Source organism: Chenopodium quinoa, unplaced genomic scaffold, assembly GCF_001683475.1.
Source record: "Chenopodium quinoa cultivar QQ74 unplaced genomic scaffold, ASM168347v1, whole genome shotgun sequence".
Lineage (NCBI taxonomy): Eukaryota > Viridiplantae > Streptophyta > Magnoliopsida > Caryophyllales > Amaranthaceae > Chenopodium > Chenopodium quinoa.
Window position 1 is genome coordinate 2,476,052 of NW_018742630.1, and position 11,868 is coordinate 2,487,919.

Sequence of the window (11,868 nt, forward strand, 5' to 3'; positions counted from 1 at the left end):
CTCCATAGCTTATAAGGGAAGCTTTATAATGTGGTTATATTCACATGGAGTAAATAATAAATTGAGGGTAAATTTTCAAAACCTAATTCTCAGAATTTGAAACGAGTAGCCAGTAGTTGCAAGTTTGAGCGGTGAAATGGAAACCCAAACTCCATATATCGTCCAGAAGAATCTTCCCCAAATTTTCAAAACCCTAAACCCTGAATCAACCTCAATTCCGCCCAATTTCGCACCAATTGATTTAGATAATCCATCGTTTCATCCCTCTTCTTCACTCAACAACAGAAGGGCAAATCATCATCATCAAAAATTTGTAAGTAATGATGTTTTAATTTTTGAAATTGATGATCGTAAGAATGGTAATTCTAAGGACAAAGCTAGTACCTCTGTTTCTGGGAATAACGTAATTGAGTTGAATGATGACGATTATGGCGATAATGGGGTTGTCGTTGATGATAATGATGATGATGATTGTGTTGTTGTGAAAAGAGAGAGAAATTTGACGCCTAAAGGTAATCATAAGAAAGACCCAATTTGTCTTGAGGAATTGAAGGAAATTAAACCTAAATTGGGTAAAAAAAATTCGATTATTGTTGATGATTATAATTCAGTACAATGTGTTGATGATTATGATGATGATAATGATGAAATTAGGATTATCAATGTGAGGCCTTATAGTTGGCCGTTGGTGTCGTCGGCTTCCTTGAGGAAGAAGAGAAAACCGTTTTAGTGGTCCGTCGATTACTGAAGTAGGTGAATCGTCAGGGTCGAAATTTGAGGTAGATGATGAAATGGTGGCTGAAATTGAACCCATTGAAATTATGTTTCTTTGTGAAATTTGTGCTGACTCTAAGCCCCAAAAGGAGGCTTTTAAGATAAAGGGTTGCTCTCATTCGTATTGCTCTGATTGTATGAAAACTTATGTTGCTTCGAAGCTTCAAGACGGTGTTTCTGTAATTAATTGCCGGTTCCTAGTTGTTCTGGAGTATTAGAGCCAGAGTATTGTAGGGATATACTCCCATTTGAGGTTTTTGCTCGGTGGGGCAATCTTCTGTGTGAGTCTGTGATACTGGCCACGCAAAAGTTCTATTGCCCGTTTAAGGATTGCTCGGCTTTGTTGGTTGATGACGGGTTTGAGAAGGTGACAATGTCTGAGTGCCCAAGTTGCTTTAGATTGTTTTGCGCGCAGTGTAAGGTTGGGTGGCATGCAGACATTGGGTGTGCTGAGTATCAATCTCTGAGTAAGGATGAGAGGGAGAAAGAGGATATCATGTTGAGGAAACTTGCTAAGACTAAGAACTGGCAAAGGTGTCCCAAGTGCAAGTACTATGTGGAGAAGTCAGAGGGTTGCCTCTATATGAAATGCAGGTAAGTTGCCATTCTAAACTCCCATTTATTGCCCCATTGTTTCGACCTATCCTTGCTGTTTCATGGGAGATGATAAATTTTCTTCTAGGCAGCAACTCATCCAAAATTGTAGTATTATCAATTTCCGTGGCATCGTAGGATTACTGCTAAATTCTTTTGGAACAATTGATCCAATAATACTTAACTTCTACACCTATAGTGCATATGAATTGTTTGTTCAATGGTTTGTGCTTTTGTTAGTCAAATGGGGTCCGAAGGGAAATATGTTCTTATTATTGTTTCCTCTTCATTAATTTGTGATCACAATCTTCAAAAAGAAATACTTCGTATATATATTTATGAGCCTGCCATGCTACTCTTTTATTCTGGGTGGATATTGGATGTGCATAGAGTAGCTGAATTTTACCATTCTGGGGTTGTAAACATTGACTGGTTGATTCTTTTTGAAGACCAACTTGCTGTCCAGCCCAATTGCTATAGAAATATATGTTAGTCATATCACTAAATGATCGAATGTTTTAAACTCTTTGAGATGAAATCCTATTTCAAACTATCAGCCTTGTGGCTATATTTTGTAAGCTACTGGTGGCAAGACAACTAATGTTTGTATTGTATATACCTCCTCCCTATAGGCATATCTTGAGTCGTGATAATTGATTAGTGTTTAGAACTTTTGATGCTGAATAGTTGACACATATTGGACAAGACGTATCTTGAGTCGTGATAATTGATTAGTGTTTAGAACTTTAGATGCTGAATAGTTGACACATATTGGGCAAGAAAACTTGATTGCAATATTTGGAGTTTTATCCTAAATCAAGGAGCTGCCATACCATACTTAAACATGGATATTATATGATTTTCAATCATTCAGATTCTGGCTATATTGTTTTATTAATAGTAGAAAAGAACCGTTTTGTAAATCAATGTTCTCTGTCATTCCTATCTTAGTTCTTTTCAATCTGCAATTCCTTGTCATTGTTTTATCTCATTCCTTGTCATGGCTCTTTGCTATCTGCATCATTACTCTTACTTCATTTTCCTCCATGTGAACACAGGTGTGGAGTTGCCTTTTGTTACAGGTGTGGTAACATTAACACAGACCATAGATACCATAACTGTAAAAACTGTGGGCTGTAGTCTTCGGGATTCAATTTTGTTGATTGTAGAGGAACAGGTTTGTTGCTGATCCTTATTTTCATAAACAACTCCCCCCACCCCCACCAGGCTGATTTTTTAGCTTAATTTAAAGTGTAATATTTGGCTGCCTTCTCCAACTTATGTAAAGTTGATGCTACATTGGACTCCTTTGTGAGCTCTACAGTTTGCCATCTAGTTAATCTTTTTTTTCTCATGTCTACTTGCTTGCAAAATACATCCACTTCACCATTCTGCTAAGTGCTAACAACACTGGTAAGACTTAAGAGTTGTATGTATTTGTCTAGGAGATGCTTATAATTGCAGCTTCACTATTCACAATCAAATAAACACTGGTAAGAATTGCATTTTTTTTTTATACACATAGCGTGTGGAAGGAAGTCTGATAAAAGTATGAAACTACTTATATGGTTTCAAAAGTATGATAAATGTTCTTAAAGAATATGGGTATTCACGGGTTGGATAAATTGGAAAAACAACTGGATTGTTTTTTCGCTTTCTCTATTTTGTAAAAAAAAAATAAAAAAATAAAAAAATTGTTGTAGTCATGGAAAGGAAGGGGAAAGGCGGCAACGATTGAGGATAGCATAGGCAGGTGGCAGTGAGGGCATGAGCAAGAGAGAGGCAAAGGTGGAATGTAGTGGGCGAAGGGAGGGGTGAAGGGAGAAAGATGGAGGGCTAATGTAAAAGTGAGAAGAGGCTGTGATTTTCTAAATTCAGGGAGTTCATCATTATTCATTACTCAATCTGTTATTTGAGGAAGTTCTAGAAACAGGTCATATGTGAGATTTTCAATATATATAATAACCAAAGATCATACAATATGTTTGGTCCATATCTTTAACTGTAGTAAGTTCATTGTTAAAAAAAGCTGTGTTCGATAGACATTTCATTTTATTCCCCTGATTGATGCATCATTGGGTTGGGGTTTTAAATTAATAATGTCGTCATTCCCTAACCCTTGTTTCTTTTGGACATTGCAGATGTGGACTTGCTACCAGTTCTTTCAATGGAATTTGGCTTCTCTCCAAAGGAATTTGTAAATTAATTTTTTAGATTTAGGGTATTTAGAAACATGATGCGTAACGATCCAATGTTTCTTTGATAGTTGATTATCTGTAACTACTATTTCAGTGAGTTTCGACCAAATGTTCCATGATCTCAGATCTCCCCATTCAGGACCAAATTTACGAGTTGATTCTGCATATTGCTACTTAGTCTGTCCTTTCACGGGCATGTCTGACAAGTTTGATTATGCCAATTATTATGAAACAGAGAGAGTAATTGAATAGCGCGAAAATTAAAAAGTGTATCTATTCATCTATTGTATATTTCATTTAAATACAAATTAAACATATTTACAAAATTTTAAACAACCAATAGTGAAAACAACCTATCAAACTAGCTAACATAAATAACTTGTTAGAGTAAAAAAATAGCCGATAGCCAATTGGAATAGTGAACAAGATAATATTCATATGATTTTCACTTAATTGAATTTATATTATCTTATTAAAATAACTTTATTTAAGTTGTATATTGAACCATGTGTTTATAAATTGTAAATTGAATCCTGAGGGCTGTGCATAGCATTTTCCTTTTTATTAAATTGTATTAAAACTTACGAAGTATATTGAACTCTTTTATTTCAAAATAAATGCCTCAATTGAATAACACATTTGTTAATCAATCAAACTTAAACTAATCATCAATCAATAACATAATACTAAAACAAACACCAGAAATGACACGTGTCACTTTTCGGTGCTGTTTTTTCCCTCTAAAACTCCCTCATTCACTTTCAGCAAAATCTTTTATTTTTGGAATATTTGTATAATACAAAATATAATAATATTATTTTTAATGTTATATATTACGTTTATAATAATTGTATTCCTTTTTATTTCGTGTTTAATTAGTTACACAAGATTTTGAGACCTTTTAATTAAGGGAGAATAAGCTATAATTTAGAAGGTTGATATATGGTGGAGAGTATAAAATAACATAGCCAAAATTACATATTGAACCCCACTATTGTACAACTATATAAGAACCCAATCTTATATAAGAACCAATCTCAGCCCTTTATTAGTTTTGATCTAACCACCTAAAATGATCCTTTAGTAATGGCATTTCTGTAATTCTTCTTTTATGTTCTAAATTTTTTTGCCTACTCCTATGTTCTAAATTTAGTCTATTTATGTTCTAATTTTTTTTTCCTATGTTCTAAATTTAGTCTACTTATGTTCTAAAGTTTTGTTTCCTATGTTCTAAATTTTTTCTACCTATGTTCTAAAGTTTTTTTTTCCTATGTTCTAAATATTCTTTTACCTTTTGCCTATGTTCTAAATTCAGTCTACTTATGTTCTAAAGTTTTTTTTTTCCTATGTTCTAAATTTTTACTACCTATGTTTAAAAGTTTTTTTTTTCCTATGTTCTAAATATTCTTTTACCTATGTTCTAATTTTTTTTTTCCTATGTTCTAAATTTAGTCTACTTATATTCTAAAGTTTTTTTTCCTATATTCTAAATTTAGTCTACTTATTTTCTGCTCATATAACTTAGTGCTAATTTAATTTGTTTTATTGGATTTTTTTTTTTTAAAAAAAAACATTTGAAGTTTTTTTAGTTATTTATAAAGATAACCTATGTAGGAATTGAACCTACATCCTCTATGCATTTGCATAGTGCTCTTCCAATTGAGCTAATAGGTTTTATCATATGTTCTAAATATTATTTGCATATGTTCTATAATTTATTGCTTAAGCTCTAAATTTTTCAATCTAAGCTCTAAATATATATATGTTCTAAACTATTTTCCTATGTTCTACATTTTATTGTTTATGTTCTAAAGTTTTTTGTCCATGTTCTACATATATATCCTATATTCAAATTTTTTTGTCTATGTTCTAAATTTATTTCCTATGTTCTAAATTTTTTCCGTATGCTCTAAATTTTTTCCGTATGCTCTAAATTTTATCCTATGTTCAAAATCTTTTCTACCTATTTTCTAATTTTTTTTTTCTGTACGTTCTAAATTTTTTCTATCTATGTTCTAAATTTTTTCACCTTATGTTCTAAATTTTTTCACACTATGTTCTAAATTTTTAGTATATGTTCTAAACTTATTTTCTATGCCCTTATTTTTTTTTCCCAATATTTTTTTCCCAATATTCTAAATTTCCAATTTTTTTTCCTATGATCTAATTTTTTTCCCAATGTTCTAAATTTTTACTATGTTGCAAATCATTTTCTCATGTCCCAAATTTTTCCTATGTTCTAAAGTTGTTCGTATATTCTACACCTATGTTCTAAAGTTTTTTCTACCTATGTTCTAAAGTTTTTTCTACCTATGTTCTAAAGTTTTTTTTTTCCTATGTTCTAAATTTTTTCTACCTATGTTCTAAAGTTTTTTTTTTCCCTATGTTCTAAATATTCTTTTACCATGTTCTAAATTCTTTTGCCTATATTCTAAATTTAGTCTACTTATGTTCTAAAGTTTTTTTTTTCTTTCCTATGTTCTAAAGTTTTTTCTACCTATGTTCTAAAGTTTTTTTTTTTTTTTCCTATGTTCTAAATATTCTTTTACCTATGTTCTAAATTCTTTTGCCTATATTCTAAATTTAGTCTACTTATGTTCTAAAGTTGTTTTTCTTTTCTATGTTCTAAATTTTTACTAGCTATGTTCTAAAGTTTTATTAGTAACAATGTCAATAATTTGTGCAAAATTTGGGATAGTAGAATGTAACGAGTAAGTAACGGCACTCAATGTAGGAATTAAGTGTATTTGAATCAAAGGTTAGCTGTGAATTAACCTTTCCCTAATATGAGACAATGCTCCAATCGTGTCATTACCGTTACATAATCTAGGTTTAGTTAAGCATAATTAAACATGCCGCTCCTGAATGAGCATAATCCCTGCAACACACAACTGAAAGTTTAATTGACAGTTCATTGTGTTTACTGACCCAAGACGGGAAGTCATCACCTTAACCATTGGAATTCCAATAAGAGGCTCAGACTTTCGAATGCACCAGCTTATTGTCCTACCAAAACAAGACAGTTGAATGCGAAGAATATCGACAACACAAAAATGAAGGCTAAAGCAGTCCCATAATATAGAATGAACTATACTCTTTATTATTGCCAGAAATGGGGAACAAAAGAAAAGGCCAAAGATAAAATAACAAATAGAAACCAAAACACCAACGCCTAGAAACTGCCAAAAAAAACCCGAACAAAAACAGGAAACAGCAATAACAGCAAGCAGAAACAGCAGCAGCAAGTGGAACCAGCAGCACCAAAAAATTTAGAATGTAAGCAAAAAAAATTTTAGAACATAAAAAAAAATTTAGAACATAAGCAAACAAAAATTTAGAACATAAGTTGAAAAAATAATTTGATTTATTTTTATGTTTTACTCTTGAGTTATTATGGTTTACTTTCGAAAGTTTTTTTTTTATTATTTTTTTAATTTTTTATAGAGATAACCTATATAGGAATCGAACCTACATCCTCTATGCATTTGCATAGTGCTCTACCAATTGAGCTAATAGGTTTTAGCATATATTTTTTTTTCCATATACCTACGCCTTTTTATATGTTCTAAATTATTTTCCTATTATCTTTTTCATCCATTACTTTAAATTTTTCCGTCTATGCTTTGAATTTTTTTTATATTATGAAAATTTTCACCCAATATTCTAAATTTTTTCTATCTATAATCTTAAAATTTCTCAATTCTATATTTTTTCACCTTATGTTCTAAACTTTTTTCCCTATGTTCTAAATTTTTTCACCCTGTATTCTAAACTTTTTTCCCTATGTTCTAAATTTTTTCACCCTATGTTCTAAATTTTTTTCCCTATATTCTAATTTTTTTCACCCTATGTTCTAAACTTTTTTTCCTATGTTCTAAATTTTTCACCCTATGTTCTAAACTTTTTTTCCTTTATACTAAATTTTTTCACCCAATGTTCTAAACTTTTTCTTGTGTTGTAAACTTTTTTCGCCTTATGTTCTAAACTTTTTCCCTATGTACTAAATTTTAGAACATAAGGGAAAACTTTAGAACATAAGGCGAAAAAATTTAGAACATAAGGGGAAAAGTTTAGAACATAAGGGAAAACTTTAGAACATAGGGAAAAAGTTTAGAAAATAAGGGAAAACTTTAGAACATGAGGGAAAAGTAATACATAAACTTTAATTACCTTTTTCTTCCATAAGTAATTTTTTTATCTGGTATAATAGTAATTTCTTCATCTGATTTTTCTTCATTTTAGCCTTGCATTTTGCTGTAATTTTAAGAAATAAAAAATATTAGTAACATTCCAACATTAGTAATATATTTTAAACATAAGAATAGTTTAGAAAATGCTGAATATAGTTTAGAACATGCTGAAAATAGTTTAGAACATGATATCATAATTATATCACTAACAATTAAGAACACAACAAGAGGTATCACTAGCAAGAGGTAGATTTAATTTTTGTTCTCTTGTTGCACTAAATCTAGGTATACATTATCCAAATAGTACTTCATTAGTACTATTTGAATGGAAGCTTCATTAGTACTTCGTAATAAATGAATATACCTTTGCAATGGACATCATTTATCAAGGGCATCACAAAAACAAGTTGTTCAGGAATGTCACTAAGGATGAAAGTCTAACTGATCCGCACAAGAAGTACTACAAAAGTTGTCTTTGTAGACATTATATAGTTTTAACTATTTGAAAGATTCATTCAAGTCCAATGCATTTAAAGGTCTTTCAAGATTCAAGCAATTTCTAAACCAATAATCACCAACTTCCTCAAATTATTCCCAATTAAGGAAAGAGACTTTCTAAACCAATAATCACCAACTTCCTCAAATTATTCCCAATTAAGGGAAGAGACCTCATATAAAAATAAAAAAGGAAACGAGACTTGTTCCAATATGAATACAAAACCACCTTGAATAGAAAAGAGCTAGCATTTTTGCAAGATTCAAGCATTTATTCTGACAGTTGGGAATCAGATCTCAGTCAAGATCAGTAACTATTGGCACCAAAGCAACTTTAGCTATACACTGATATCAGATCACAAACCTCATTAGTGGAAAGTACATCAGTTCAGACTTCAGAGTAAGAGAATGAAGCTACAAGTCTCAAGCTGGCTAGATACTTGTCAGCATTTTGCAAATAGCATCTTTTCATAAACATATATAAAAGAATGGTGTATCATAAACAAGAGTTTCGAACATGCTGAGAAAGAGTTCCGAACATGCTGAGAAATAATTTGGAACATGCTAAGCTTATTTACAAATCAGAGAAGTATAATACATTTTGCACTAATAGTCTGATATACAATAATCAAGAGCAGCGGTGAAATAATTCGAACATAAATCGAACTAATTAATATGCAAAAAATCGAACAAAATAATTCGAACATAAATAAAAAATAAAAATCGAACAAAATAATTCACGTAAAACCACCATTTCACTATCAACCAGTAAAGCAGCATTTCATTTCATGATCATCACAAATCACACTACCGCTAATGGGAAATGCAACAGTTGATTATAAGACATATAATACTTGACAAGAAGACAAATAATAAACATAAAACCATTAACATTCATTAATAGACATTAAACTAATTGCACAAATACGAAAAAACCGCAATTGATAAATCAAACTGATGAAATCGAAAATAAAAGAAAATTGAAAACTGATATCGGGGAAAAAAAAAAAGTCAAATTGATGAATCGCGAAAATCGAACAAAATCAACAATGAAAAATGATAAATCATAAAATTCGAATAAATCAGGAAAATTCGAACAAAACGTATATAAATAGTAAAATCGAACATAAATCAAACATCAAACGAACAAAATCGAGTATAGAAATCGCAAAAATCGAACAAAATCAGTAATGAAAATCATGCGAAATTCATAAAATTAGAACAAAATCGAAGAAAATGTACCTGATTTGAGCAATTTAGGTTGTTTTAGCAGCAATTTGGGCTAGATTTTGGGATTTGTGGAGAGAGAAAGTAAAGAGGGTTGAAAGTTTGAGGAGAGAGAAAATATTGGACGGTTGGGGAGGGTTTAGGGGTAGGTTTTTTGTTTTAATCTTGACCGCTCATCCTAATCTAATCCTACGGATGTGATTGGTTCTTATATAACTAAGATTCTTATATAACTATGGGTTCTTACCGGATCCCTCCCCTATATATATATATATATATATATATATATATATATATATATATATATATATATAAATGGAAAAAAAAACATTTATGTTATTCATGGTGTTGATTTGAAATCTTATGAACATATAATGTATACTATCTTTAAATATTTTCAACACAATTAATCAACAATAATATATTTTTTCAATCGTAGTTTTAATATTCTTTGCCTTTATTTCACCTTTTTTTTTATTTTTTTTTTTACAGGAAGAATATTATCAATAGTAAATAGCCATACTGCATCTACAATAATAATAAAGATTTGTAAACCACATATCTAGAGAAAATAACATAACTTTTACAATCAAAATCATAACTATTTTGCATATCAGGCATAGCTCACAATCCATCGTTTCAAACTTGACGCGAACAGTGATTTTCGATGTCTTTGTATCTTTCCAAGTAGAGACCTTTGCAATTTGCGCTGATGTTTTGATCGTAGAGTTGATGATAAACCCTAAACCCATATAAATCCAAATCACCTTCTCAATTATTATTAAAACCCTAAAAATAAAATTTTCATCCATAGGAGAATCAAAATCCTAGAAAATTGGGACAGACTCTCACAAACGGAGAGAACAAAACAAATCAAATAACAAATAAGCGCATTAAAGAAAAAGGGTAAAAAAAAATTAGACTATTTTCGGTCTAAAAGGCCAAAAAAAATTAGAACCCTAAAGAGAGAGAAGAGAGAGGAGAGAGAAGAGAGAAAAGAGAGAAGAACTTAGAGATCCTTATAAATTTCTCCTCAATTTCATCTTTCTTATATATATTGCATTTGTTTTGCCTCATTTTTATGTTATATCACAAATTAGTTTTATGAAAAAAGATTATTATTACTGTGCATTGCACGGACACTAATCTAGTATTATTTTAATTAAAAATACTTGAGGTTGAACTAGATTAATTTTATGTATAAAATTACAAACATTGGTCAAATTAATTTATGTGAATAGTGCAAAATTGAAAAATGATATATTCATTTTGAAACGGATAGTCTACAATACAAAGTCTACATATATTGGGCTATGTATTACTTCACCATATTTAATTTACTTGTTACTTATTTAAGATTAGACTTGATCAAAGCTACCTACGTGCACTTTTTAATTTTTTCTTTTTGGATTTTGGGCAACCTAAAAGTCCATTTTTAATTAAATTTTTTGCTTAGCCTAATACTGGCATGAGTTGTTGGTTATTGTTTAATTTTTATTGCTTAATACTCCGTATCTTTATTTTCACAATGATAAATATTATGCAAATTACATATACAAAAAATGTGCAGATCTAATAATTTTGATTGTCTGATCAATGTATATATGGTCAAAATTTAGTCATCTCAGACAATCAAATTAGATATTATGGAGTATAAAAATAAATAAATTTTAAGTAGACCAGATTAGAAAAAATAAGTTCATACTCACTTCGTCTCAGAATAATTGACATGTTGATTTTTTTTATTTTTTTATTTTTTTTTTTCACTAATCATGTACTTTCTTTGTTTGTTTTTTTTAGTTGCAACATTTCTCTTTTTACGCTTGCTGATGCATGATTTCAATTGTTAATATCTTTAATTACCAATATGTAAAAATTATAAACTTTTGATTTTTAAAAAGTATTAATCGAGACGAATTTAACAAAATTCCACATGACTATATTTTTGCATAGCTATAAATCATCAAAGCTAGTCAAAGTGGAACACATGAATAGTGTAAAAGTCAAACTGTTGCAACTATAAAAAAAAAAAAAAAGAGAGAAAGTATTAATTTTCACTATAATATATTAACTTTTTTTTTATAATCTTCATTAGTTAAATTTTTTTAAAACAAGGTCAAACTAGTATAATAACGTATGTGCAAAGATCGACTATGTCAATTATTTTGGGACAACGGATAATGCCGGTAACGTTTATAAGGTTTTGCCATGTGGCAATGAAATAAAAAATAACGGCCCGTCAAAACAAAGAGATATCGCCACTGATGACTCAACACTCACCTTTCCAATGGACTCTAATGATTCTTGTGAATCCAGTTAATACTAATTTAACTTTTTTCATCAACCTAATTAATTGGATTTTAGTTAACACAATATTTATGCTATAAAAT

General features: G+C 30.1%; 1 long non-coding RNA gene across 1 annotated transcript; it reads left to right on the top strand.

Moving 5' to 3' along the window:
• The first annotated feature begins 75 nt into the window (after positions 1–75).
• On the top strand, positions 76–3,817 carry LOC110721845. The gene is made up of 3 exons (XR_002511473.1): positions 76–1,368; positions 2,427–2,545; positions 3,510–3,817. It is a non-coding gene; the product is annotated as an uncharacterized LOC110721845 (long non-coding RNA).
• The last annotated feature ends 8,051 nt before the right edge of the window (positions 3,818–11,868 follow it).